This window comes from Crocodylus siamensis, chromosome 1, assembly GCF_052110815.1.
Source record: "Crocodylus siamensis isolate JL-2025a chromosome 1, ASM5211081v1, whole genome shotgun sequence".
NCBI lineage: Eukaryota > Metazoa > Chordata > Crocodylia > Crocodylidae > Crocodylus > Crocodylus siamensis.
This window is the reverse complement of record NC_143395.1, coordinates 337,261,001-337,288,651: the sequence shown is the minus strand read 5'-3', so window position 1 is coordinate 337,288,651 and position 27,651 is coordinate 337,261,001. Positions and strand designations below refer to the sequence as shown.

Sequence of the window (27,651 nt, the reverse complement as noted above, 5' to 3'; positions counted from 1 at the left end):
TTAACTTTTTCCATGATGTGTTCAGATCCCCTGTCTGGCTGAGAATGCATGCTCTTTGGGGCAGAGTATCTGTTCAGCTCTGCACATAGCTGTTTAACCTTGTGACGCTTTATACAGGATTATACTACACTGGTAACCATTTCTTCAGTGAGCAATATCACTCACAATTTTAACATTCTTTCAATATCCCAAATGATATATTTGGAAAATATAGTGGAGCTCACAGTCAAAGAGGAAACATTCCCTATATTCCATATAATATGCCATGTTATCTACAGTTTAAGTACATAAAATATCATTTAGATATAGGGAAACTGGGAGCATTAAAAAAGCTGTGATAAGGTGGCTCTATTTGCAATAGGATTTTATATTATGAAAGGAAGTCAGTCCAATCCTTTAATCTGCTAGGGTTCAGCAGGGTTGGAGTGTTATGTAGCTGTGATGGTCCAGGAAATATATGAGAAGCAAGGGATAGCTTTGGTGATACCTTTTATTGGATTAACTGTATAGCTGGAAGACGTGTTAGACAAACTTTTGGGTGCAAAGTATCTTTAAAATAAGACCTTGTCTAGACTAGGAAAGCCAGACCCAAACTATAAACTGACCTGCTGTAATTGATGAAAAGGTATTAAACGTCCTAGACTGACGTTAACCCAATTGAAAATGGCAATTAAACCAGTTCAGTTTAGCTAAACTGAAACCCCACCACATTTTTCTTAGTCTGAATAGAGCTTGGATGACTTGCTAGGCTGCATGTGCTGGACTGAATCTCACATTATGCTTTTCAACACTTCTCTGCAAAGAAGTAAGTATAATTTACTCCATTTTACTAATAGGAAAACAGATAAGAACATAAAAAATGTAAGTGCCATACTGGGTCAAACCAAGGCTGCATCTGGACATGCAGGCACATGTAGTTTGTGGTGCTGCAAACCTGTTTGCAGCACCAGAAACCATGCACAGTGAATGTTAAAACATGACCCATACTCCAAATTTGCAGTACAGGGCCAAAATATGCTACTGGGAAATCCTGATAGCAAAAAAAAACCAAAAAAACATACCAGCAAAAAATGATGTGGTGTACAGGACAGGAACATTCTTCAGAAGACAGAAGCTTGGACCTCCAGGGAAACACTCCAGCTGCTAGCCAGAGCATCTCCACTCCTGCAGTTGTACCCTGGCTCCTCCGGAATGCCGAAAGCTGGGAGCCAGGCAAAGGCAGGTTGCCTGAAGTGAGACAATCTGTCCCTTACCAAACCACACATGCATGGGTGTGTGCTATGGCAAAAAGTAATACTGCCACTGCAAGTGCACGCCCCTGTACATCTGGATACGGCCCAATGCTCCATCTAGCCCAGTGTTCTGTCTCCGACAGTGGCAGGAGTGGATGCTGTAGAAGAAGAGCATAAAACTGGGTATATCTAAATTTCTCTGTGTTGTGCTCATTACCCTCCCTGGCATCTACTGTTATTGATTTAGAGATACCAGATGATACATCCCTGACTGTTCTGTTTAATAATTATTAATAGGTCTATCATCCATCAATTTGTCTAGTCCCTTTCTGGACCTGGCTATACTATCTGCCTTTACAACCACCTGTAATAATCAGGGATCCTGGTTTTCTCTGATAAAAAAACTAATCAGAGAAAACCAGGATGTCTGGGGATAATGAGCTCCACAAGTTAAAGATGTGCTGCATAGAAAGTACTTTCTCTTGTTAGTTTTCAAGCTGTCTCCTGATTATATCACTGGATGCCCCCTAGTAATAGTATTTTGGGTCTTGGTGAATAAAAGTTCCCTGTTTACCTTGTGCACACACTTCATTATCTTATAGACTTTGATTTCCCTGCTTCTCTCCTCCCCGCTTCCCTCCCCCGCCCCTTGCGTAGCCTTCTTTCCAAACTAAAGAGCCCTATCCTTTTTAGTCTTTCCTGGTATAGCAACTGCTCCATATTTCTGGTCATTTTGGTTGCCCTTTTCTGTACCTTTTCTAATTCTACTGAACCCTTTTTTGACATGCAGAGACCAGAACTGCACACAGTATTCAAGAGATGGGTTCACCATAGATTTCTGTAGTGGCATGATTATGTTCTTTGTGGGGGGTGGGTTTCAGTTCCCTTCTTAACAATGTCCAATGTTTTATTGGCTTTTTTGGTCACTGCTGAATATTGATCTGATGTTTTTAGAAAACTATCTACAGTAACTTCAAGGGGTGCATCCCCACAAGTGGGAACATGTGTTTCCTCAGGGACAAATAGCAGTAGCACATATTAGTGTCGCTGCTAGTTGTCCCCCAGCAATGAACCTGTATGTGTGCTTGAGCGCAGGGCAAATTGCTCCGAGTGGGGTAGGGAGGCTGGGGCCATCCTTACCTGGGATCCTGGGGGCCTCCCAGGGCTGCAGTGATGTTGATCTGGGCATGTGGAGTCTGACTGGGCAGCTGGAGCGTGGCTGTTGTTGGCCAGACTCCAGTTTCAGGCAGCACACACTGCTGCCACATGTATCATGCTGGGGTTTTTTGCCACATTTTTTTAGACAACAGGAGCACATTCCCCAGAATCAGGAACGTGTGTTTCCCTGGGGACAAACAGCAGTGGCACAATGTGTGCTGCTACTACTTGTCCCCAGGAAATGCCTGTGCCATGCACATTCTGGCATGTGGCATGTTGCCCTGGGTGGGGTGGGGGGCTGAGGCCAGCAACTGTGCTGGCTCCGGCAGCCTTATCTGGAGTCCTGGGGCCTCCAGGAGCAGCTGTCACAGCAATCCTACAGTAAGGAGTATAACTGGCAGCCATAATGTGACTGTGGTCAGCCAGGCTCCAGTTTTGGGTAGCACACACTGCCACCCTATGTGCTGTCCTGATTTTTTTAGGTGTAGGGTTTTTTGACCCCGGGATCTCCCAGGGTCAAAAAATACCCCTCACTGCAAATTAGCACTGTGGGGAACTCCTGCATGTGTGGTGTGCAGCACTGGAGATGGGTCTGCGATGCTGCATACTACCCATCCATGCTCATCTGGATGTGCCCCAGCAGTTCCCACTATCTAATTTTGTTATTGCACTGCAAATATGCAGTGGGGCGAGCCAATTCACATACTCTGTGTGCATTTTGTGGCACCTCAGAAGCCTTTGAGGTGCTGCAAAGTGCACATTCCCACTCATGGGGACACAGCCAAGGTCTCTAAGTTGTAAGAGCTAGTTCAAAATTCAGCACTGTGTATGTATAGCTAAGGTTTCATTTCTCCATCTGCATTACCTTGCCCTTGTTGACACTGAAGTTTATCTACCATTCTTTCTGCAGCTCCTCTCTGTCAGTTTGAGATTTGACCACCCAAAATAATTTAGTATCATCTGCAAATGCGAAGATTTATTTTCCAGGACACTGATATGATGTTGATATGGAAAACAAGCAACTTGCCCAAGTCCAGAGAGTGAGTCAGTGTTGCAGCCAAGATTAGAACTGACATCTCCTGATTCCATTATCCAGACAAGGCGCACATGGATAGATTTCCAAAGATGCTGAGTATCTACCTTCAATGTGGAAAGGGAAAAAAAGGGTTTATTTTAATGTGTTTTGCATTGTGGTCACTTTTGAAACCATCCTGAAGGCTGCACATGCTCTATTGAATGGTTTAATGTGGCACAATTATTGTTTTCTGTGAACCTGTTAATTATACTTGCTTGCCACTGTAACAGAATTTTAACAGACATTAAGCATGCATTGTATGTCCACAGTTCAGCTTTGTGTATTATTGTTTCTTATTCTTCCTGTAGGTACAATGCTATCACTATTGATAGTCAAATCTGATTCAAAGCAATGAGCAAGTACAAGGAAAAAGGATGTGCTCATACTTTGAATAGGCAAATAACCAAATGCTTTTTCCAGGTGCAGAAGAAAGAGCTTATTCTGGTGTTCCAGAGGAAAGCTCAAACAAGTCTGTTTTCCCATATTTTATGTTACAAGGCAGTAGGAGGACAACTTTTTTGCTGGCAAGCCAGAAATTATCTCAGCACCGAGTGCCCCTTTTCCTTACCTAATTTTGCTGTTTGGCTGTATGCTTCATAACTTGTATGCCTTGACCAAGCTTTTGCTCCCTTCCCTGTGCTCCCTGCCCGATCTGGTGCTCTGCTTTCTTCTCCTTGCCCTATCTGCCACTATGTTTCCTGTCCCCCAATCTCCTAGATGCCACATACAGAGGCTGCCCATGCTATTTGTGGTACCGGTACACAAGTCAGCCACTTCTCTTACAAGGCACGTGTCTTGCAGTGTATTCCAAGAACATTTTCTTTCTTGAAGAATAAAAGAAGTTAATGTCCTTTATAAATAAGGAATTTGTTTATGGACCCAAATAAAATGCTGAACACTATAAAACTATACTATGAGAGGAAACCAAGGAAAACAACAACTAGAAATAACATTTAAAGCCCAGAGATACTAATTCTTGATCAAACATGTCCTTAAAAGACTGTAGACTTGCTTAGCCATAAATCTACTAGTTTAAAATAAGTGCTGTATTTACTTAAATATAAGGTGACCCTGGCTATAAGATGATCCCCCAATAATTAGATTCTTTATATGGAAAACGTATAACTTTGTTATAATTTTCTAGTTATAGAACCTAATCATTGGAGGCTTCCCTTGAATTTGTCCCCCTCGCACTGCTACATCAGGGAAATTAAATCTAGAGGGGTCAAGTGGTCCTCTTGTCCTCTGCCTCCTAACTTCTTCCCCTTGCAGCCCCCATCCCCGCCCGCCCACCCCTGTTTACCATTTCTGTCAGACCCTGCTCTCCCTGAGCACATGAAAGTGAAGCTGAAAGTTAAAACACTGACTTTAAAATAAACATGCCTGTAGTAAACTTCTATAGATACCCATAGACTTAATTCATTCAGAATTGATAAAGTATTTTTTTGAAATAGCTGCAAGTTTTTGCATAGGTACCCTATAAACATATATTTAAACAACACTTTTACACCTACTTATATACAGGGACCCTGGTTTTCTCCAATATAAAAAAACCCCCAATTTTCAGGTAAAAAAAAAGTAACCCCAAATACACATTTTTCCATGATTAAAATGAAACATTACTCTCTCTCTTGCTGTATATATATATATATAATATATATATATATATATATATATATATATATATATATAAAAAGTAGGGCCATGCAAAATTTCACCAAGTGCTTCGTTTCAAAGCTGTTTTGATGCATTTTGAGCTCGAAACAGCAACATTGAAACAAAACAAAAAGCTTTGAAACAGCATCAAAATGAAACAAAGACACTCGAAACGTTTAGCATTTCAAGGCAGCCCGCTGGCAGGAGGCAGGGCTCCGCAGCCCCATGGAGCTCAGCCCAGCAGGGGGTGCAGCCCTGGCTCTCCCCTCCTCCCGGAGCTGGGCTGAGCTCCGTGTGGCTGGCAAAGCCAATCAGAGAGCAGCCCTGGCTCTGCCCACCTCCTGCCACCAGGCTGCACTCTAAATAGCTCTACCAGACCCATGGCGCGCAGCCTGGCCGTAGGAGGCAGGCAGATCCAGGGCTGCACTTTGCTTCCCACCACTAAGTTGAGCTCCATGGGGCTGTGAAGCCACTCAGAGTGCAGCTTGGCAGTGGCAGGCAGGGAGAGCTGGGGCTGCACTGTGTCTCCTGCTACCAGGCTGAGCTCCATGGGGCAGCAGAGTCACTGCACAGGCACTCAGAGCTGCCCAGTGCCAGTCCCAGGCAGTAGCGGCAGTCTTCTGGCATCCAGCGTAGACCTGAGGGCTCACACCCCCAGGAGCAGTCCAGCACAGCCCCACAGCTCTGCTGAGGGTGCAGGGCCCTGGAACTGCACCTGGATGACAGGAGGCAGCCACTGCTGCCTGGGGTCAGTGGCAGCACCTGTCTTCCCCAGCGCTGGGTGCGGGCTGCGGGCGGCAGTGGCAACCTCCTGTCATCTGGCGGAGGTCCAGGGCCCTGCACCCCCAGGAGGAGTCCAGCACAGCCCTGCAGCTGTCCGGGGGTTGAGGGCCCCTGGATCTGTGCCCAGATGACAGGAGGCTGCCACTGCTGACAAATGTCATAAGTTTTGCTTTCAACATTTTGAGCTGCAGCTTCTGAGAAACCTCTGCACCTGTCTCCTTGAAACTTGGTAGGCTTTATGCTCTCAGAAGGGACTACCATGTCTGCAATTTGCATCCAAATCAGGCAACAAATGACAATATTTTAGGCATTTTCATGATTCCCCATTATGCCCTTAGCCTGTGGGCAAAACATCAAAATGACGGTCGAAACAAATGACAGTGTTTTGCAGAGCCCTAATATATAGTACTATATATACACCATCTTTTCCATATATATATATTAGGGCTGTGTGAAACACCATTGTTCTACATATGTATATATATATATATAGAGAGAGAGAGAGAGAGAGAGAGGGAGGGAGGCTCTCAGAGCCACTCTAATTAGTGTGCCCCCTGCACCCTCAGAGCATGTGTAAAAATGCCTCTTCAAAGTTCGTCTCCATTGCTGAGAACATGCTGCTTTTGGCAGCAGTTTAATGGTAAACAATGTTTTTAATGAAGTTTTTTTTGTGTGCAAATGTAAGACAGGGAGCTTTTTCCCCATGCTGATTGAGGGAAACACCTCATCTTATATTTGTGTAAATACAGTGGTTTTACTTGGTTTGGTAAAATCATTACTATAATGCTTAAGAACTTAAAGTAGTGAGGTTAAAATGGTAGAATCTGAAATTTTCAAATTTCAGATGGACAAGCGTGTCTGCAAGCACTAAATATGTACTTGATCTTAACCACATGGATATATTCCCATTTGCTTCAGTGAGCGTATTAGAAACACTTAACTCCAAACACATGTGTATCTGAAAGTTTAGGGGCTAAAATATTATTGCTGCAACTTGTTTTGCTTGCTTAAGCCCCTACACCTCTAGAAATGGGCATCCAGAGAATTGCAAGGGGTTTCATCTGTTCAGAATAAATTGCAGAATTGGATCCTAAAACTATTCAGAGCTATAGACCTGATCCTTTTACAAGCTAAAAACATCAAACACATATTGAAATGAATGGGAGGTCCATGTGCAAAATGTTTTGTCTCTCTCACATTAATTTTGTAGTCATAAAGACGTTGTTAGGCCAGCAAGTGTAGAACATAGCATACAATCAGTATCAGCATCCTGAGAAAGGAAATAGATGCATACACTGAAAAAGGGTAATACACAAACCTTTTCACATTCATCCTTTTGAGTCAAATGCTGAAAACATTTACTAGTAAAGAGTAGTGCTATTGTTCAGAGTACTGGCAACTTTGTCCTGTATTTACATGCATTTTATTCAATGGCCTAAAGAAATTTCTCATGATTACAGCGTATATTTTAAGAAGAAAATGTTATTTATAGCTCTTGGCAAATTTTTGTTCCATGTCATTATGCCAGTTTAGGCTTAGTAAAACAGGAAATCATAAATATATGGCTGCATTGCAACTATCAAATGTAAATTAAGTGTTAAATCCTTAAACTTCAAAAGTCTGCGTTAATTACATTGGATGAGAACACATAGAGAAGAAAAAAATCTCCAAACAAAATGACTTCTATCTCTCCTTTAGTTAATTACTCAGGCTCTGGTCTTTTAAATGCTTCTTCTTCCTGAAAGAATAGAGAAAGAAGAAGAAGGTGGATATTGCCTTGGCCTGGATAAGAAACAGGATTCAGAGCAGGTGAGTCCACCAACATATATACAGGCCTGCATAAGTAGAAGGGGAATATAAAATGTCTTTATTCTTCTAATAAACCAAATGGCATAGTTTATGAAATCAATTACAACCATTTTTTATTTTTAAAAAATTGAAGTGAATTTGTTTTTACCAACCAGAATTTGGAAGTTTTGTCAGCATAAGAAATTCATCATGACAGCCTAGGATATTCTAAGAAGAACGAATGTGATAACTGATATCTTGTTCTGGGAGAAAGGCTTGTCCATAGTTGAAAAAAGCTTTCCTGCCTTTGAGCACATTCTTCACTTGGGTAATGAGTGGAATTCCCCCCTTCTGTCTGTTTTCCAGCCCTCAGAAATCATAAAACCCCTTCACTCTTTCTTTCAGCTTCCATCAGAGAGCTCATTGAAGAAACTGGATTTTTCCATTGCCCAGGTAAGCCCAGAGTTCTTGACCTGTTTTTTTCCTTCACAAGTACTTTAAAAAGTATTTGTGAAAAGAATGAAAAGAAGCAAGAAACATGTCACTTGTTTTCTGGAAAGAAGGATGTATTTGTCAAAATGCTATCACTTAAGGAAAAAGAATGAAAACCAGTAAGACAAAAAAGTAATAAAAATGCTTACCTACAGACAGGAATACATATAAAGTCTGCAAGTTTACAAAATGTTCCACCTTAGGATTCAGGGCCAGTAGACTGAGGTGCTTAAATTCAACCCCGCTCAAATTCCTGAAAAACTGTTGATATAAAAGGTGGTGGTGGTTCCTTCTCCTCTCTGCTTTTTTTGTGACTCAGTCTCAAAATGATGTTGTGTGACCTCAGTGTGTTACAAAAGTAGATGCACTAATGGATTTTCAGAGACTTGAACAGAGTGGAACAGAATCACACCTCAGGGCCTAAATTCACTTAGAAACATAATAGGTGGAATAGAATCTGATACTAAAACGATTTCTCTCCCCTAAACTTAGATAATTACCAAAGGCAAAATCAAAGATTCATTCTCATATGAAGCTAAACCCAGATTCATTTCTGTAATGGTTGGAAATGAGACAGGAAGCCAATTTTAGTTAATTTTGCAGGTAAGGGATGTAGGTATAAGACAGTCCTTGGTTCCTGAAAACTGATTTGTCTGAAATAAGAGTGAGCTACAAATTATCTTTTCAACTTTTCTCTCTAGCCACATAGAGATAGTTTTAGAGCCATTATTCAGGAAAATATTTTGTACTTTGCTGTAAATATGGTGAGATCCATAGTCAATCTGATATTTCAAGCAAAGAGTTCCACACTTCTGGACCAGCTATTGAAATAACAGATGCAGCCTTCAAGGTCAGTGTAGTTCACAGAACAAGAACCCTCAGAAGCAGAGAATATATTTTTTCAATGGCTGGTCCATGGAGACATTGAAGAGCAGAATCAAATTCTTAAATAAAATCTTTATGAATTATTGCAGTGTTCCAAGCAATGGGGATAATAAATGCTCTTAATTTATGATGCCTAGAAGATGGTACCACATACTGTAAAATCTGGCATTCTCCACCTTCTTTAGATGCAGAGAAATATATACCCTATTTTGGATCTAGACAGTGAGGAAGGTAGAAGCCAGCATCAGTTAAAGGGAACTCACTGAGCCTGTATATACTAGCTTTTCCTTTGACTTTAGTCCTCAAAAACTGCAAAATACTCACAACAGAAGCCAGGATCCTAAATCAAATATGATTGGAAGCTTTGGTATGTTTTATTTTTAAAAATTATTTGGTACCTAGATTCAGACATCATCATTATATACATGATAAATTGAAATAAATAATCAGACAAATCCATGGTAGGAGCTATACACCAATATCAGGAAATGGTACCTACTTCCACAGAAAGTGTGGTAATTACAGTGGAAGGTTGTTGGGAAAGTCTCAAAACCATAGTCCCAGGACACAGAGAGATGTGACAATGTTATCAATATCAAAGGATACTAACGTAAGCTTTTATGATGCAACTGTCACTTCTGCAAGATTACAGCTGTAATAAAACCATTCCAACCTGCTTCATTCAAACGCAAATTTAGGATGATGTAGCTACAGGATCATGCAGATGTAGCAGTTGCATCACAGTAACTGATATGCACACTCTTCTTTACTCTTTTAAAACTGCAAAGAGGTACGTTTTTTACATACGCTCTGTGGCAGGCCAGTACAGGGTGCCCATGCGCTAAGACAACTGCCTTACGGCGTCTGACCAAAAACCATGCTTCAGGTGAGAACCCTGGGGTGCCTACATTTGGCCAACCCTTCCTGGAGCACACCCACAAGCCTGGGGTAACCATTGCTGCCACCCGGGCCCTGGCCTTTGTTAGGGCTCTGTGCAGCCCGGGGTACATAGACCCTGTTGACCTTGGGGGTGCTTATCCCACCATGGTTTTTTTGGTGTGCTTCTTTTAGCCTGAAGCATTCACAAGTAGTCTCCTGCATGGGAGGAAAGTATAAAGCCACACCCACCTTAGCCAGCTGAGTGAAGGGGGCTTTAAAGGCTAATCTCACCCTCATAAGCTTTTACAGCAAGGCATGCTATAACAGATAGCTTTGTTGATCAAAGAGGGAGAGAGTGAGGAAGGAATACAAAACAATGGAGAATTAAATGAAAACCTACTTGAGCAAAGCAGAATGGGCTTGTTGGCCTTTTTGATATGTGTCTAGTTCACTTAATCCTAAATTACTGGCTAAATTTCAAGTAAGTTACTCACATGTTCATCCAGAAACCAATGATGCTCTGGAGGCCTATTTCTTGTTTCAGTGTCCCAAAATGACTTCTCCTTCCAAAATGGAGTGACCCCTTTTTAAAGCTTTTGTGACCTCATTACTAAGTCCCAACCAGAAACAGGCAGTATTGGATGCAGACTAATCTTCAAGTAGAGAGACCAGGAAAAACTCATGGGAAAGGGAAAGTGAGCTCCCCCTTCCTTATGGAATTTTCACAACCTAGTCATCCAGCTTGACCAGGCGGATCCAGCAGCCAGAGTTTGAAAGAAGAGGCTGGGCAGACTCAGAGCAGGGAGGCAGATGAAAAGAGCGATTTCTTCACACTCTCACCTTTACTGGACTGTTTTATGTAATAATAGGCTTCCAAGAAGTAGCCAGGTTTCTGGGTCTAATTTGTAAATGACTCTGCATGGTTGTATCTTAGGTATCTCTGATTTTATTTTTTAGTGAAAGATGCTGCACTACATACTCCATTGAATGTTTGTCTGTACATCTGGGTTAAAAGTGGACAGGAAAAGGAAGCTGTGCCTCATGTAAAAGGATCTCCGGAGACTTTAATTTGCTTACATAAGAGAGCAAAAGCCTCATAAGAATAAGTAAATATCCATAAAGGTGTGCATAACTAATGCTCTAATGCTGATATATATATATATAATATGCACTAATGCTGATTTTTATATATATACACACACATATATATATTATATGATTTTTAAAAAAATGTTTTTACTTATGTTTAAAGGATCATAGAACATAGGAAAGGAGGGCTGGATGGGACCCCACAAAGTCATCTAGTCAGGACCGTTCTCATGTCCAGAACTGTCCCGACTAAACTATCCCAGCCAAGTGGTTGTCTAATCTGCTCTTGAAAACTTCCAAGGATGGAGATTTCACTACTCTAGGCAGCCTGTTCTAATGCTTGAACACCCTCATAGTCATAAAGTTTCTCCTGATCGCCAACCTAAATTTCCCTTGCTATAGCTTGGGGCCATTGTTCCTTGTGTGTCCCCTGTGGCCACAGAGAAAAGCCCATCTCCATCCTTTCCATAATCACATTTCAGGTATTTGAAGACTGCTATCAAATCCCACCCCATCTTCTCTTTTCCAGCATAAAATCCCTAGCTCTTTCAGCCTTTCCTCATAGGGCCCCAGATCATTTTCCTGATTTACATTGGACTCTTTCCAAACTGTCCACATTTCTTGAAGTGAGGGACCCCAAACTGGACACATTGCAATTTCACTGGCAAAGGGGAAAACAACAATTTTTTTTTAATCTTGAAAAGTATTGTTATATACTTCTATTATTTTTATCACTTCTACAGGTGATACACCATAAAACACATGAAGGATGTATTCTAAGTTGACAACAGGACTCAAAGTAAAGAGACTTTCTTGTTATTTATCACACCAGTCTTACATACGTACTATTAAAAAAAACATGGAAAACACTGTCTCTGGGAAAACAGGCTACAATCTCTTCAGCCTCATCAGCTCATAAAATAATAATCTGAAAACTAAAGGAAAGATTGTGTTTTTGTAGAACTATGACAAGCAAATTCAGCAATTATTGAGGTGATTTTTTTTCTACATAAAACCAAAGTAAATCCCAATAAAAATACTGCCATCATTACTGTACATTACATTTCCCAGATACCTGAGGCAGACATCAGCTATATTTTGAAGCAAAGCATAATCGAGTTCAGGAAGAGTCATGGAAGTGACCTTTGATCTCGATTTCCTTCAGTTAATGCCATAATAATTCTTTTTATCTCATCGTGTATATATACATTCCTAGGACTTAGAGCTAATGGTTGTGCAAGAAGTTATTTGTAGTTTAAATGAAGCACTTGGATGGTAAATCATGAGGGTTTTATACAATGCTAACTCAATAAATCATTTTATGCTGTTTTGATCTCTCCAGTACTTCACCACCTCCAGCTTATACCAGTCTGTAATGTACTATCTATGTCTGAACTCTCTCATCTGTCTTTACTAAATTGTCAATTCCTTGGGTCAGGAAACATGTTTTCTCATCTGTTTGGACAACAATGAATACAATGAACATATTAAAAATGAAATACATACAAAACCATAAAAATATGCATTATGAAAATATTTGTGACGAAAATAAACTTTAGAATACTAAATGCAAACAGATTCCATTTCTGGACAGTAAGATTATTCTCCTAAAGTTAGGAACCTAAAATTTTATATAGGGTCCCAGTAAGGCCCCCATCTTACACTAATGAAATCAAAAGGAGCATTGCTGGTGGTTTTTTCAGTCGCAGTCACCCTGCTTTTCAGAGTCCCATATCTCCCCTTGGCTTTAAAACGTAGCTTTATTGAAAGGGTCTTGGTAAAAAGCAAGTCTTTAAGCTCCCAATTCAGAAAAGAACTATATACTTAGGTAGTAGTAATTTTACTACTATGAGTTATTTAGGATTTCAGGTGCATTGCCAAATAAGGAATTAGGCCTGATACAAAAAAATCAATGACAGTCTGAGTGCATCTACATATTCATTAATGAATCATAGTTACTGTGCATTAAATTTAGTACTAGTATAATCAAGTACTAAATCAATGCACAGTAATTGGCGCTACTGGGCATTAGCATTGGCACATGCCTTTTTACTGATGCTACTGTGCAGTAACCTAGTACTATTTTAGTGATGCTACTGTGCAGTAGCTTAGTACTACTGCATGGTAGTATATTAGCACTGGTTTTTATGTGACATGCTACTGTGCAGTAGGATTAGGCTACTGTGCATTTAGCATCTTGTGTAGATGCTCCCTCTTTCTACCATTTCCAGAGGTATTTAGAGTAGGTCCTGGATTGTCATGAGAAGGATAAATGTTAGAAAACAAATAACTCTTAAATTGTGAAGAACAGACATCAGTAATATGTATTCATAATAACAATTCACATACAATATATCATCTGAATGGTACTTAGATAGCTTATTGCAGTCAATAAGGCTATTATGGTTATTTGTGGATATGAGGTTTGTTGCTTAAGAAAGTTTGATGTATAACAGTGCATTATTCTTCCAGAATAACAGTGTAATCAAACTCAATGAAATGCCTGCTTAATATTACAAAAAGCAATTGTGTAGCAGCCAAAAAGTCTCAATGAATCTATATATTCCATATATATTATGCCTATTACTCTTATCATGTTTGTTCCTGTCAGAATTTTGTATGAATCAGCACAGGAACAAATAGACAAGGAGAACAGATAATTGAAATGAAAACATTGAAAGCTTTTTGTATAGCCAAAGAAAAATGAAAGAAAATAGAAAGATCAAGTACTGTGTAAAGTATTGTTTGGAAAGCTTCTATGGTTGTAAATTATCAGTGGATAATTTAAAAACCAAAGCTCCCCAATTTTCAGATTAAAAATGATCAGTGGATAATTTAATACACCATCTTCTTTCCTGGATACCTCATATGCTAAAAGACTACTAAAATTATTTTAAAATAAAAAATGGAGCAAATGGAGCATCATTGGATCCCAAATCTTTTTTTTTTCCTTTTTGTGTCCAGTGTTACTACATTGTTCATTAATTTGTGTGTATACCACTAAAATTTAAACAAATTCAACTAGTTTGACTGAAGTGCAATGGAAGAAGCCTTTCATTCAATTCAACAAGATATTTCTCTGTTTGCTAATTCACTGTTCTTAAATTATAAGTCAAGCTGTTTGCCAGAATACTATACAGAGCAAAACAATACAAGTTTTTTCACAACATACTTGTCTAACTTTGATGAGCCACTTCTCATGTTGGGGAGGTCACTTATGTATTCTTTGGCCTGTTTGCTGAGACTACCAACAAGGGTGGTAAGTAATGTCACTTGTCTTGTCATGTAGACACCTGTTTACTAGGAATCACACAGTGACACTGCCTCCTTTCATTGCTCTATATAGGCCACAGAACAGCTGTTCCATCCACTCTTTCAGTTATGTTCAATCTGGGTTGGATTTGAACTGATTACCTTGTCGTAAAAGATAGTAGCACACATTCTTTGAGTCAGTTCAGCTACACACTGAACAATTAAAAAATCCTTTTTTAAAGAAAGGATTAAGTTAGAGATTTAAATTACTGCAGCTAGATCACCCTAAAAGATACATTAACATCTGATAGGGTGACTATACTGTTCTGGTGCTAATTACTTACGAATAATGAAGAAGAAAGAGAAAAATGTGTTGGCTTTGATGGTTTGTAGGTCTGATTTAGTTCTCCCATTCATTTCAAAACTGCCAAAACTTGACTGAATTCAGAGCAATTACTCTTAATTTACACCAGTGCAAGAAAGAAGAAGTAAGACCTTTATGTGTATAAGTAAGGATACACACCTGTGGAGAGAGATGGAAAGACATGCAGAGATGGTGCATAAGTTAGGACGTAAGCCATAAGAACCACATTAATCAAAAGTTTATGTAAGATAAAAGTGTGGGGAAGTAGAGACAAGTAACATTATATGAGAAATTGAAAGAATAAAAATCAGTGAAGAATTGTTTTATTTATAATTTTCCAAAGGGGTATTACAAAAAAGTAGAAAATATTAAGTAAAGTATTTGGATAGATTAGCAGTTGGCATAGCTCTTTATATTTAATCGAGGTTCATAGATTTACATCACCTGAGAATTTTATTTAAAAAGAGTTGAAGGTGACCTAGTTACAAAACAAAATCCATTTGAATCTTTTATATATTTGTTTAAATTTCAAGTGTTCATGAAACATGTAACTGAACAAATGACACAGCCTGTGTTGTTTCACTACATATGAAATGTGGTATGTCAAAATATTAGCTTTCTACACTATTAATAGAGGATAAAACTTTAACAATAAATTTACTGTAAGCTGTATCTAAATTTACCTTCTTTTTAACTGACAGGCTATAGGACTGCAAAGATTTTGACAGACTACAGGACTACAAAGATTTTGCCAACATTTTGGAGCTTGCAAATGCTTGTCCATACATGTAACATTATTCACAGGAGTTGTCTCATCAGCAGGGATCCTGGTTTTCTCCGATTAAAAAAAAACAAAGCTCCCCAATTTTCAAATTATAAAAAGTAACTCCAAATCCACATTTTTTTGCGATTAAAATGAAATACGTGTGTGTGTGTGTGTGTGTGTGTGTGTGTGTGTGTGTGTGTGTACAGTGTTTACCTTGTATCATCAAGTAAGGATTCTTATATTACTAGAGAAACATAGTCAAGCAAACCAGTATGTGTTGATGATTTGTTTTAAACAGACCACTCATTCATGGTAACTTTTAATTATTTATTAGCTTCTATTAGCTGTTCAATAGATATAGCTGGGCAGTTTGCAATACTGAATAACTGGATCATTAGCAGAATCTGAATAATTTACTAATCGGCAGAGCAATTCCCATCTCCTACATTTGACCGGATATTTGCCTTATGTGTGTGCTCGATATGCAGTATTTACTCTTGATAAATTGGGGGAGGGGCACATATTTGCTTTTGCCAATTCAGGAGCAGCTCTACCTAAGGTTACAGCTCTGATTAGCATGCATGTGACATTGAAATCTGAAGGAGGAAGGCACTCTCCTACTTTCTTTTTGCGAAGTAAGGCATCTTTAATGCTCCACTAATTTAAAATATGTTTACTATTTAACTATGGGATATTGGAGTATAGATGAGAGATTAAATATTGTGACTCCAAAAGACCCCTTGAAAGGTGCTTTTATTTATTTTTGTAATTGTTTTTCTGAACAAACAAATTACCTGTCACATTTTGTGGAAGTTATTTTAAAGGGAGAAAAACTTCAGTCTCAAAGTTTGCATATAAACTGGTTTTTGTTTTATTTAAACGTTTAGTTATAATCCAGGTCTCCTGCTGCTCTTACAGGTCAGGCAACCTAGATACTGAGAATGTGGTTTTCAAAAAGGAAATCTTAGTTTCCTCATTTTGGTATGAGGAACTGTATCAAACTATACATGGTTTGTTCTTCATTTCCTCAAACCATTTGAGCCCAGTGCATAATCCATACAGACTTAAACCATAGGATATGCAGGATACTCATGTTACAAGTGCCCCAAGGTCTTGAAAGATCTTGTCTGTGTTGTACTTTAGAGTTGGAAGAAATTACTGTCCTAAAAAGGAGAGCGAGTGAAGCTTAATGGCTTAAAAACTTAAATCCTGATATCATTTAAAGGGAGTGCTGCCAGACTCAACATTTCATCTACCTTTTTGTAATTCTATTTTCTATTAGTACCTACAGCCTGTGGTGATGGAGACATTAAAAATCCTAGAAATAGATACAATTCCATGTGATACTAGGCATACATGATGGAATTCTGTACAAATATTATAAATGCTTCACTGCTCTCTTTAACAAGTTTTTAAATAAAGTGACAACAATTTTGAACAATTCTACAAGAACAAAGCAGTATGAATTGGCAATGAAAGAAAATAAATGGGTGAAGTGAGAAAATATCAGCAACAAATTTCTTAGGGAATGTTTAGAAAGCAGTGAACAAAAGATTATTTCAAAATAATGCCTTGAGAGAGGGATTATTGTTTGAATAAGGAAAATGCCTTGCCCTCAGAACTGCAGGTGGGTATTTCTCAAAGACTTGAAAATTAAAATTTTGGGCCATATTCTTAGGTGTTGTAAATCACCCTGCTTCTATTGATTTCAGTGGAATTATGCAAACTTTTACCTGCTGAGGAGCTGGGTTCAAACTCTGCCAACAGCTAATCTTGCAGAATGTTCAGTAACATGTCTCTGCGTGCAAAAGGAGAGGGTAGTACTGATTTTTCCATATATGCTACATTGAAATGTTTTGGTTTTGGTTAAAGCGAATTCAGTCGTCCTTCGGACAGAGTAAGACTGACAGTTCACATAATGGATGCCCTCCTTCAGCCAAAACAGATACAGTATAATCAGGCAACTGATGCTTAAACAGCCCTCTTCCTCAGTGTCTTAAACCAGTAGAGGCCAACTGTTTTCACAGGCACTTTCCTATAGTGTAAGTTATCACCAGGGATCCTGGTTTTCTCTGATTTTAAAAAATCCCCAATTTTTGGTCAAAAAAAAAGTAACTCCAATTTTATATCTATCTTTCTATCTCTCTCTCTTTCTCTCTCTCTCTCTCTCTCATATAGTATCATAGTACTAAGGGTCGGAAGGGACCTAAACAGATCATCAGGTCCGACCCCCTACCTCAGGCAGGAACGGGTGCAGGGATCATATCACCCCAGCCAAATATCTATCCAGCCTCCTCTTGAAGACCTTCAAGGTAGGAGAGAGCACCATCTCCCTTGGGACCCCATTCCAGAGCCTGGCAGCCCTAATCGTAATGTCTCTTGATGTCCAGCCTGAACCTTCTCTCAAACAATTTGTGGTTGTTATTCCTTGTAACCCCAGGAGGTGCCTTGGGGAACAGAGCTTCCCCCAACTCCTGCTAGTCCCCCCTGGTGAGTTTGTAAATGACTACCAGATCCTCTCTCAGCCTTCTCTTGTGGAGGCTGAATAGGTTTAGGCCCTTTAGCCTGTCTTTGTAGGGCCTGCCCTACTGCTCCTTGACCATGTGAATGGCCCTCCTCTGGACCTTCTCAATGCTAGCCACATCTCTCTTGAAGTGCAGCACCCAGAACTGGATACAGTACTCCAACTATGGCCTGACCAATGCCGCATAGAGGGGAAGGATCACCTCCCTCAACCTGCTTGTGACGCATTTCTAGATTCGTGACAAGGTGCGGTTAGCCTACTGACCACTTCCTTGCATGGGCAGCTCATGTTCATCCTGGAGTCAACAATGACTCTAAGATCCCTTTCTGCCACCGTGTTGACAAGAAGGGTGTTCCCCAGCTTATAGGTGTATTGCTGATTCCTTCTCCTTGGATGCAGCACCTTGCACTTGTCTGCATTGAACTCCATCCTATTCTCACCTGCCCACCTCTGTAACCTGTCTAGATCTAGCTGGATTCTCCCCTCCCCTCCAGCATGCCCACCTCGCCCCACAACTTGGTGTCATCAGTGAATCTGGACAGCGTGTTTTCCACACCCACATCCAGGATCCTGGTTTTCTCTGGTTTAAAAAAATCCCCATTTTTTGGTAAACAGAAAAAAGTAACTCCAATTTTATATCTGTATCTATAGATAGATCTATATCTATATAGATATATGTATGTATATGTGTGTATATATATATGTATATGCATGTGTGTGTATATATATGTATATATATATAGGAGTGGTATTTCATTTTAATCACAGAAAAATGTGGATTTGGAGTTACTTTTTTTAATCCAAAAATTGGGGTGGCTTTATTTATCACAGAAAATCAGGATCCCTGATTACCACAGGTGAGTCAAACCAATTTGTAACAACATGTTCATCCAAAAATGTGTATGTTGAGGAGAGTATGTTAGAGAGAAGAACTGAAATACTATACCAAATTGCCACCCTATTTTTTTACTTAATTTTCAGAAGTAATTTTTATGAGATTGTAACTATTTAAAGACTGGGGAGAAAAATTACAGAAACCTAAGAACAGCCAGAAACACTATTTGTACTTACATACGAAACAAAACAAAAGAAGCAAACAACTGCCCCCCCACCAAAATACATCACTTTAATTGAATCATTTCTAAACTCTCCCATGGCTTACTTGTGCTTGTCTAGTGAAAAGTTAACATCTGACATTTTAAAAGGACTCTGTGAACTTGAAATCTACTAAAATTCAAAAAGTAATTTGAAAGCAGTTTTAGTGACTATATCTGCCTCTGAGTACCTCTAACAATTTTTAATGTTTTTGGTACCACATAAACATAACATTTTCAGTTCATTTTTTTTCTCTCTCCTTATTTGTGTAATTCTATGAAAGATTCACAAACCAAAGGAGTAGGAGCAAAGTCTCTCTCATGTATGAAACTTTTCATGAGGCTGTCTAGATTTGACAGATAAGGAATCATAAATATTTGCTTGCTTTAGTGGAGGAATCGTTCTCCAGGCAGAAATTTCAACTTAGTCTGTGGATAAGATTAAGTCAGTAAGTGAAGAACAGTGGAAATCAATAGAACAAAGGAGGAGGCAGCAATTTCCTTCCTACAGGCACATTGTGAACATTGCTTTCGGCTTTTTTTCACATTGATTCATCCACAGGTGTGAGAAATGGCAGCTTATGCTAGACTGAAGATTGCTGATAAGAAGTTAGCTGCTGAAAGTAGCATTTTAAGGAGAAATGTTAAGGAGAATAGAGGACAACAAATATCAGGTAACTTGTTTGGACTACTTACTGTACCAAATTGAATCCAGTAGTCACTAGAAACCATTGTTGTCATTATTGACCTTGTACGAGCAGTGCAAGGAAGTGATTGGGAAGCCCCAAACCATGGATTCCTGATTTAGCAGGGCTCCTACAAGCATTATGAAGGGTGCATAAAACCTGGCACCAGAACTCCAATGGAGAGGAGTTTGCAATGGAGCAAAGAGCTAGCAAACCTCTGCTGAGGCCAGTACAGCCCCAAAAGTGCACGGTAGTGTAGGGGTCAGAGGATAGCTGAGGTGGCCAATAGAAAGTGCTGATTCAGGGCATTTGAATGGCATATTCTGTTATCAGGAGCTGATGAAACAAAAACAAATCTTGCCTTGTTCAGTAGTAACCTCAAAGGGAAGGCTGTGATGGAAAAACTGGGGGCACCAACTTCCCCCTGCAGAACAGTAAGTATTGCTGAGGCATGAGGGACATTAGTTATTTGAACTGAAAATGAAAGTGGGCTTCAAATACAAGCCAATAGGAGCTGGTGCCTCACCATAGGACCTTCTGAAAATGAACATTATTAAGCAATATAAAAATTAAAATGTACATACCACATTCGAAGGCTAGTTTTCTCCCTGTTTCCTAATTCAAACTTCACATGTTTTACGTGACACAAAAATATTTCTTGAAACCATAAATTTGGGTATACTGATAATTTATTCTCTTTTTCTCATGCCCTATGTACATGCATATGTGCACACACACAGACATAAATATATGCACTTATATAAAAATAGGAACACAAGCTAGCCATGGGATTTACTTGTTTTAGAGGTGGAAAGGTTCTGAAGGCAAAAATTTCAGCTTATTCTGAGGATAAGAGACATCTAAACTGCCAAAATTGGAAGACTTTAGGTTAAATATTTCTGGTAACTGAAAAGTATTGTTTATACTTTGTGGTATTAACAGTTTTATCTCACATCCCACACCCCACAAGGGTAGGACCTCTTCCAGTATAATTATTGTGGGACAAGTGTAATATAAAATCTCCTTTCATTCACCAAAAATTTCCATTTTCAAATCTGACAATGTCAGTCAAGCTAGAAGAGTTTCCCCCACATCCTTATGAAAGTTTTGACTCTAAAAAAAATTCCTATATTTCATCACAGAAGATACAACTATTTAAGAGAAAAGGATTTGGGGTTTTTTTTACAAGTAGGTTTTCTCTCTCTTTAAAAATGGCACACTTTTCATCAATTTCTTGTGAAAGTGGACCAAATTAAAAATTAAAAAAAAAACATTTCAGCACCTAAAACAAGGCTTTAGGAGGACTTCAGGTGCCTAAATCCAAAACTATGATCTAAGACACATGCCTTTTGATCTGAAAGTTCCCTATTTGCTTACAGTTCCACTATCCCAAATGTCCAGAATTTCACCAGTCTGAACAGTTAGGTACCTATCTTCTACCTAAACCCCTTAGGTAGAAACTAGGTCAAGGGATACTTAAATTCCTTGAGGAACTTGATCTGGTAGGTGATCTAGGAGATTGGGTCACTTATGAATGGCAGTTGTAGCTCCTTTCTTTTTAACACAGTTTACAGTAGTCTGTTATAAAATAGTGTAGTGGTTATAGTGTTCAGCCAGAAAGTGCAAGGCTGGGCTGTAGGTGTGAAGGAATTCAAAACCAGGTTTCCCACCTTGTGGATAAATATCCTGAGCAGGAGGTGTGTCTACACATTCATTAATGTACCATAGTTACCACACATTAAGTTAATACTTGGATAACCAAGTATTAAATCAATGTGCAGTAACTGGTGCTTCTGCACAGTAGCACCGGCACAAGGCTTTTTAGTGACGCTAACTGCATGGTAGCCTAATACTGTGCGGTAGCATATTAGCATGGGTTTTGCCCTGCACGCTACTGCGCAGTACACTTAGACTAGTGGACAGTTAGCGTATTGTTTAGATGCACCCACTAGCCTCTAAGTTATTCTGGGCAGTGGTAGTCTCCATTGCTCCTTAAGCTTGATCATCATGTAGAAATGATGCATGAGTCATGATGCTAGAAAGAAAGCAAACAATGGGGAACATAAGTCAGTAGCCTAGTGATTATACCACTTATAATGGGAGAATCCTGATTTATAGTTTCTATACCTAGGATTAGCCCTTGATTTCACTTATTGTAAAAATATTGTCACTGAAATTTTTATGATAGGAAACAAGATATTAACTAAATTAATTTATGCTGGGCTTGATACAAAGTCTACTACAAATAATATGAGGCTTTCCACTGACTTTTATGGCTGTGAACTGTGCAATATCTCAATCAGATATGAGAGATCCAATGTGTGTTCTTGGTAAAAACATGGTAATAGACTAGATAAGTCAATTTATTTAATCTTAAATCTGAGAATGGTGAAAAGACCATCTCTTAGAAGGTTAAGCATGGATAACACTGAATTCTTAAAACAAGTGGTTTAGCATATGCATATATCAATAACTTCTATGTATACTGGATTATCTGAATTCTTTTGAATTCTTTGTGATTACAGATCATCAGTAAAGCTGTTTTTCTAGACACTAAGAAAAGTAGTACTGTTGAGGTAAATCTTGCAAAACATCTCAAGTTGAACTTTAGTTAAGCAAAGACAAGATAGACATTCCTTTGGATATCACTACTGTTTCAGTTTTATACTGAGAGAGAATAAAAGTCAGCAACAAATTATTTATTTTTAATGGACTTAGAATTATGTCAAATAAACAGTTTTCATCATAAATTAGTACAGGATTAGCTTTGATACTAATGTGAAATGGCTGTATAATTCTTCTCAACTAAGCCACCTCAAGAGCAAATAGCATTTTTTCTGAAGGAGCACTATTTGAAATGCTAGACATTGGTCTAGCTAATGGGTAATATCTGTATTGGGTATTACACTACCAAAGAGACAAGGTCTTGTATGTTCTACAGTGAATTAATCAGATTTTTTTCTGCGAAGCCCTGGTCTGCGTAAACCAGTGTTCAGTTCTGTTGCATCCAGGAATTACTCTGAAATGTCAAGTGCATTTATAGATGGCAGACTTTATTCAATGAAATATGAAAATGAGTGAATCAGTATAATATACTCTGATATTTCTTTTGCTATTATTCTTATTTTACTATGTGCTAGTATTTCACTTTGCATATACTCATGTTTTCAAATTGCTACAGATTTTTGCAGCAAAACTATATAAATCTAATTTACAGATTATCAGGGGGATAGATGGAAGTTCTGAGATCTGCATTGCAGATAGCTTGAAAGTGAACTCATTTTACTTCCTTATTTTCTCAACAGGGCAGTCTGGCCCTTCAAGAGGAAGCAAGCCACGCTGTTGAAGGAGCCTAGTTGTGGGATAATGAGGAAGTGTCCCACTAGAAGCTTAACATCCTGAAGGTGACAGCAGGAGAAAGCAAAATGGACAAAGGAACAGTTTGCAGCCAGAGGTAAACTTAAACTTGAACAAGCTTCCTACTAGGAAGGGGCACAGTACTATGCAAGGGTCAGAGCCAAAAGGCCCTTCCTATTACCCAGAACAAGGCCAGGGGTTTTTGTTTGTTGGTTTATTTGTTTGTTTTGTGTGCAGAGATTGTTTATCTATTTGAGGAGCTCCTTAGGAAGCAAAGCAATCCTGCAGGAGCCAGCAGACTTACAGACCCAGGGGCATCTTTACACATGCTCCAGGGTTCAGGGGAGAGGAGCTTTAATTAGAGCAGCTGCCAAGAGCCACTCTAATTAAAGTGCCTGCAGTAGCTCATGTATTCAGAATCCTGCACTTTGAAATGGTTTCATAGTTTCATAGTTTGCAGGGTCAGAAGGGACCTGAGCAGATCATCGAGTCCGACCCCCTGCCATGGCAGGAAAGAGTACTGGGGTCAAACGACCCCAGCAAGGTGTACATGGTAGTAGGGTCTTTTAACTAAAGCTTGTTCAGCAAGCTTTAATTAAAGCGCCCCCGTTGCCATTTTGAAGTGTGGGGACACTGAATACACATGACAAAGAAGCTGCTAGACTCTGCTCCAATACATTGTAATTAGAATGTGTAAGACCAGGTGGTGGGGATGTGTATAGGTGCCCAAGGTCACTAGAAATTAGTATCCTTGACAAAAGTGAACCACCTTCTACCCCTCTGCCTTAATATCTACCACTGCACCTAGCTATGATTAATAGGCATAGTTTTCAGGGGTTTCTTTACTAAAATAAGCCATTGTTAAATAGTTAATAATGACATTATATAGCTTGTATTAGGCTTCAGCATTAACATCCCATTAGGGTGAATAAGACCTGATCGGTGAATGACTATTTCTGCTTGGCTATCTACAGAATTTAGACTTGAGGCGGAGAGGCAGGGACACAACTATGTATCAGTTTATTTTAATTTGGAAGCAGCCATCAAAAAGGCAATACAATATTAGGGGTTATTAAGAAGGGAATTGTAAACATAACCAGAAAGTATTATTATGCTCCTTTATACATCCATGGTGTGTCCACATCTTGAATACTGTGCCCAATTCTGGTCCACACACCTCAAAAAGGAAGAACTAGAGAATGTTCAGAGAAGGGCAACAAGGATGATTAGTGGTATGGAAGGGTTTCCATATGAGGAGAGACTAAAGAGGTTAGGCCTACTCAGATTAGAAAGGAGACACTTGAGGAGGGACATGATAAGGGTTTACAAAATACGAAATGGTGCAAAGAAAGTAAAGAGGAATTTACTATCTCTCACAATACAAGTGCTAGGGGTCACAAAATGAAATTGGTAGGCAGTAAGTTTAAGATTAACACAAGGAAGTTCTTTTTCACACAGAGTGTAATTAAAGTATGGAACTCATTGCTACCAGATTTTGTGGAAGTGTACAGTTTAGCCAAATTCAAAAAGAAACTGGACACATTTTTGGGGGATCTATCAGCATTCCCTCTAAGCTGTGTGATGTAGGCAGTCATGCAGGCATGCCTGGCAGTGCAGCATGAGTGCACCTGCACGGCTACACACGCCATGCAGCTTAGAAGGAACACTGGCATTGATAGCTATTGAGCACAGGAGTTAGGGATACAGCCTGTGATTTAGAACTTCCTAGAGTTAAAGTCTAAGTACAGACAGTCAAAAAGCCTGAGGCTGAATTGATTCAATATTTGCAGGTTAATTTAAGTTGCATCAATTGAACCAATAAGCAAGTGACCAGACATTCACTTTTTATTCCTGAAGTGTAGCCACGTGCCTGCAATGGCTCAGGCCAGAAGCCAGTGGGCACTAGAGTATGCCTCTCTGCTTGGCTGGAGCAAACAGTTTGGGCCAAGGCTAGCCTGTAAACCCTGCAAGAGAGAGTTGCAGGAAAGGTGCAAAGCATCCTAGGATGCTGGGGGACTGTGACTTGACTTAACTCTGGAGGGGATCTAGGATAGAAGTTCAATAAACCTAAATCAGTTAAGTCTGCTACTATATCCATCCAGGTTTATCTTACACCAGTTAGATAATGGTCTATTGGACATTTTGAAAGTGGTTTGATGTGCACTGAACTTATGGCCTAGGGACAGAAGTTACACATAAACTGGTTTAAGTCATCAGAAACTGGTTTAAACCTGTAACAGAACAAAAGTTCAGTGCACATAAATGTCACGCATAACCCAGCAGAGCTGGCAAGCCAAGCTCGGGGTCGCGGTCATGGTGGTACGGCCGGGTGGTGGCTATTGGCACGGACAGGTGGGAGTTTGGTGCGATGGAGTCTGAGGCACGAAGGCGTAACGGTTGCAAATAAAGTAGATTTATTGACTTACGCTTTGAAGGCGTAGGTATTGATGTCTTCAGTTATAGTTGTATAACACGAATACAACAGAGGGGGTCTGTTGGCTCACGGGGTTCAGTCCGAAGACCTAGTCCCAGGGCTGGTCAACAGCTCATAAACTGGGATAAAACGAACAGGATGTAAACTGTAACACATGGTCATGACGCCAGTCCAGGATGGACAATCAGATGATCGATGAACGGATGCTGAGGTCGAAGAGCCAGTCAAGGTATAACGAGAGTTCCAAGGGTGGTCTGAAATCACAGTCGAGCTGAATGAGCCGAAGGTCAAATGCCAGTAGATCAGAACTGAAAAGCCAAGTCGAAATGAACCGAGAGGCAATCGAGGAGGAGACCAAAAGACCTAAGGGTCTAGCTAAAAGACAGTGCTATGACAAGCAGTCACTGACTCTAGCTACGTGGGTCGTCTCTGGTACAGTATCTGGCAAGCCAGTCTCTGCCACAGAGCTCCTGGGTCTCCCCTGAGGGAGGGGCTGACTAACTTTTTAAAGCAGTCCTGTGGCCAATCAGGCTGCTTGACTGAATGAATTTTCTAGAAGGGTGACCTCACTTCAGTTGTTCTCTGAGCATGCCCAGCCGCCAGCTCTCTGAGGCAACTGAGTCTGCGCCAGAGAAAAACTAGGTCAGCCCTGATTGACAGGCCAAGAGGTCGCACAAAGGACACCTGCAACGCCCGTCGCCATGGCACATGCCTGGCAGCTTCTGTCTTGGCAGCATACTCAGAGCAAATTTCTCTGACAATAAACTAGTTTCAAAATGGCTGAAATTGGTTTAAGGTAAACATGGTTGAATGTAGTATTAGACTTAACTGATTTTGGTCAAACTGGTTTATGAAACTTCTGTCCCAGACCCTTTCATGGTTCAAGTTAAATCACAGACGCTCAGTATTCCAGCATGGTTTCCAGTGGGGGCAGCAGGAAGAGGAAGTGTGTGCCAGACAGCCATGCTCTAGCACCCACCAGCTTCTGCCCTGAGCCACTTCAGGTATGTGGCTGCATTTCCTGAATCAAAAGGAAAGTCTATCCAGTTGTTTCTCAGTTTAATCTCTGCAGGTTAGACTAACCTGCAAAGACTGAATTGATTCAGCCTTGGGCTTTTTAACTCCCTGTACTTAGCCCTGTTGTGTTACAGATTTGAACTGGTTTCTGATGAGTTATACCGGTTTATGTATAATTTCTATTCCTATCCTAAATGCCGCAGGCTGCGAGTGGGGGAGAAACAGTGGGGGAAAGACCCTGCTCATCAGGGATTCTGGTTTTCTCTGATAAAAAAATCCCCAATTTTCTGATTTTAAAAAGTAATCTTTTTTAATCTGAAAAATGTTTTTTTTTCCTTTATCAGAAAACCAGGATCCCAGCTGATCATACTGGGTTCATTCTCCCTTTCAAGATCTACTCTCTGCCACTGTGTGACACAGAATACTAGGCAATATGGACCAATTGTCTGACCCAATAAATGGTAGTTATTATGTTTTTGTGTTCTTTCTTGCCATTAATACAAATGCAACTCAGACACTGAAGAAACAATATATTTGAGCTTTTTGTGATTCACAGTGTAATTCTCTGATAGATCAATGAAGGAGAGAAATGTTACCTAATGCACTAGCAATAATGTATCACTTGTCTTTTGACTATTGATTGTACCAGACATAAATCTGGTTTCCCCTTTCTTTTTGGTTGTCTTTAACCTGCTTATAATGCTGTGTCCCATTAGGCAGATTTTGAGACATATGTGAATACCAATGTCTATTATCATAAGCAACAGCAGCCACATGAAAGATTTTAGAATGTCTTCTCTTACTCTTTTAATTGTCAGTCATATTTCTCGCTATAAAGGATGTTCCTTCTTCTGATCTGAATTCTACATATATCACTCTTACCCCTTTTTAATTTACTATAAAATGATTTAGATTTAGAACATCAAAAGCATGAGAAACTGGGAAGGTTTCTTTAAGCTAAGGAAATCAGTTCCATGTCATTACATACTGCCTTTATTTTATGTGTGTATGCATGTATGTGTATGTTTTAATGTGCTTTCTCACTTCTTTGGGGCCTCTGCCCAACAATAATGGAGTTTTCCTTATTTCTGTTCTTAAGCATCAAATCAGAGGAACTTAG

General features: G+C 39.6%; 2 long non-coding RNA genes across 4 annotated transcripts in view; one reads left to right on the top strand and one right to left on the bottom strand.

Moving 5' to 3' along the window:
• Positions 1–331: 331 nt before the first annotated feature.
• LOC149874876 (uncharacterized) lies at positions 332–12,783 on the top strand. Of its 3 annotated transcripts, XR_016438662.1 has the most exons (5): positions 332–805; positions 7,650–7,713; positions 8,098–8,145; positions 10,906–11,070; positions 11,781–12,783. It is a non-coding gene; the product is annotated as an uncharacterized LOC149874876 (long non-coding RNA). The 3 variants fall into 3 exon arrangements; XR_016438659.1 differs by lacking the exon at positions 7,650–7,713; XR_016438661.1 differs by lacking the exon at positions 332–805 and having other exon boundaries at positions 7,637–7,713.
• Positions 3,334–27,651, bottom strand: part of LOC149874875 (uncharacterized) — a 52,454-nt gene continuing 28,136 nt past the window's right edge. The window contains exon 3 of the long non-coding RNA XR_016438665.1: positions 3,334–3,530. This is a non-coding gene — a long non-coding RNA (uncharacterized LOC149874875). The remainder of the gene's footprint in view (positions 3,531–27,651) is intronic.